The following is a 3312-nucleotide window of genomic DNA, read 5'->3' as shown; positions in this document are numbered from 1 at the left end:
ACCTCATGATTACGGAATTGTATCGTATAGTCTTGACCTTACAAGATCGCGAATTATGTAAGGTTCCTCTTCGAGTACAATTCGCTTGGGAGAGCGATCTGTTACATTTTTTATACAGATTCTTAAAAGTTCACAATTATTTTTCAACTAGATTTCCGCCCGCGGCTTCGCCCGCGTTTTCAAAGGAAAACCCGCATAGTTCCCGTTCCCGTGGGATTTCCGGGATAAAACCTATCCTATGTGTTAATCCAAGTTACCCTCTATATGTGTGCTAAATTTCATTGTAATCGGTTCAGTAGTTTTTACGTGAAAGAGTAACAAACATCCATACATCCATACATCCATACTTACAAACTTTCGCCTTTAAATAGTATTAAGATTTTGTGACATTCATTTATTATAGTTTATAATTTAATTTACTTATTAAGGAATTTTTGAAACAATCCATATACTTACGAGTAACGACATACTTACACATTTAGTGATCATGGGAAAAAATTACTATTAAGTAGGTAAGTATTTCTTCTTGTTCTTTAACCAAAATCAATAAATCAATATTTATAATAAAAAAAACGCCTTAAAAGTTATATTGGCGTTGGCCTTTCTAGCTCAATTTTTCAACCTTTCAGTCGGGAATCTAATCTAGCTCTTTAATTTTACGTTAGCAAACGACCACTCATATCATCCTCTCCTTTCTGTCTCAAATAAAAATAATAATATGTCTGTGCATGCAGCGTAAAACGGAATTCCGCATTATTACGTTACTGAGAATGGACCTGATACAGATTTGTTTTATATTCTTCCTAACATTCATAGTTTTCAAGCAATCCAAAGTAGGGTACCTATTTGTAATTTTACAAAGATTAGAAATAGATAGGATAGATAAATATTACTGAACCTATTTAATTAAATTCAATGAAAGACCTTTTAAATTTAAATCTTTGAAGCACTCTAAACTATAACCACTTAATGCGTCTGTCTGTATTCAATAAACTCAAAACCACTGCACAAATTTTCATTCCGTTTTCACCGATGGATAGCGTCGTTCTTGAGGAAGGATTAGAAAATAATTGTTTAAGACTAAGCCAATCTGTGAACTGAAAGCTTGTTAATTATAATTGAAAATCTTAAGAATGAAAATAAATTCACGAAAGCGTGGAAGTAACTAATTAAACCTATTTATTTTAAATTTAAAACCCATTCTCAGGTACACTTTCTAAAGTAAAACTAAAACTTGTTACAATTAATTACTTGCCGTAAATACCTAATTGAATAGAATTTATCTTTAGTACTAGGAAGGTAGGTACTATAAGATTTTATAGATATCTGCGTGAGTGATGTAACTACCTATCTATCGATAAAATGATAAGTTTCCGAAGAAATTTAAAAGGACAGTAACTAACTAACTAACCACTAATCCAATTAGAAGACATAGGAAAAATGGGATTTCCACCAAGTTTAACTAAGTCTTGAACATAGATCCTAGGATATCAGATGGTCAGTCTTAATTGGACAATTTGTTGGATAAATGACGATTAATGGGATAGAAATTATCTGACCTAATAACTGAAATAGGAATTGGTAGCTAGAAGTAAATAAATCTAAGTACCTACCTAGGTACCCTTTTTTAGCGTTATTATGGCGCAAGCACAAAGAAGGTTCCTATGGAGAGAAAAAAACGTTGAAGGAGCTATAGTCTACCGGGGCAGCTTGTTATTAATATGTCTACAATTTTATGCATAGACGACAAGAAATAATCTAAATAATTACTTTAGACTACAATTTTTTTTTATTTTACACGCTTAACTACTATCAACTCAAAACCGTTAACAAAAGCTAATAATAATTAACACATTAACTGCTTAATACCTACGATATTAAAGTTTTGTACCAAATACAAATAAACAGAATATAGCTGAGCAGTTCTCATGATTTAGCAGTGAATCTTCGTGGTACTTACCATGAATTTACTTTAGCCCGTATAAACAATTTCCTTCCTGGAACAAAGCGCGTGATTATGTGTAGGCTTTCGCTTTGATAACATTATTATTACCATCTGAGTTGATACCCATAATATTTTATTGTAATATTGTTTTAACTTTAAAGCTTGACTAAAATATAAGAAGATATAAATTTATAAAGAACTAGCGGTCCGCCCCGGCTTCGCCCGTGGTACATAATTTTTACGTTTTCTCTACATAAGAACCATCCTCGTACTTCAAGGAATATAATAAAAAAAGAATTATTGAAATCGGTTCAGCCGTTCTCGAGTTATGCGCTTACCAACACATTTTGCGATTCATTTTTATATATAAGATAGAAAAAATTCGATCACGAGGCGGGACTCGAACTCGAAATCCTTTCGCGCCATTCCGAATTTTTTCTATTCATTCTAAATTTATATTTACAAAGCATTTGAATGCCATTTATGGCATTCAAATGCTACAAATACATATTATTTTAATAATAAATATCAATTTCAATATAAGAAGATACTTAGGTATGAAAATATACGTGTAGATACGTCTATGTTATCTATTAATAACTCTGTTAATAATAATATTTAAAATACAAAATATTATTATTTATAGGTAATGATTGTAGCTGACCCAGCAAACGTTGTTCTTCCAGAGCATCTCTTATTACTAAAGCGTACAATAAGCAGTACTTTACCTTTCTCAGACCTAGGTAGGTACTAAATATAAAATTTCATAAAAATCAGTCCAAGATTTTCGAAGGAGTCTGTTTAAAAACACTGTAGTTTTTAAACAGACTCCATAAATTGAAAATCACTTTTGGTGCAAGGAAACTTTTCTAAGCCGCACGTTAGGTCTTGCTACATTATTACACAGATGATTGATGTCTTTGTATATTAATGCAGCCGGTGTGAGATCTAAAGTGTGATCGAACTTTCGTTCCTCAATTATATTGACATGTGTCTTGTATTCTGGCTCTTCAGTGTTGTAATAATTTTCGTAAGCACGTACGTATTATTTCATAAGATTATTTAACTAAATATGAAAAACTGGTGCAAGATTAATTATGATGGTCACTGAAATGATAGAGCAATCGAATTAGAGACCATTATTTTGGGACAGATGCGTAGTTTCAATTTACTTAGCTCTTCGGAAGTTGATAAACTAACTACCTAATTCAAGTTACCTACAAATATTATAAATGCGAAAGTTTGGGAAGCTGGATGGATGTTTGTTACTCTTTCAAGTTTCAAGCAAATATGTACTACTAAACCGAAAACAATGAAATTTGGTATGTAGGTAGCTGTAGACCCAGAATAAGACAGGCTACTACTTT

Source organism: Colias eurytheme, chromosome 7, assembly GCF_061535395.1.
Source record: "Colias eurytheme isolate Ceu_HAF_F1 chromosome 7, ilColEury1 Martin Lab GWU primary, whole genome shotgun sequence".
NCBI classification, from domain to species: Eukaryota; Metazoa; Arthropoda; class Insecta; order Lepidoptera; family Pieridae; genus Colias; species Colias eurytheme.
The sequence above is the reverse complement of the archived record's forward strand: the minus strand, read 5'-3'. Positions refer to the sequence as shown.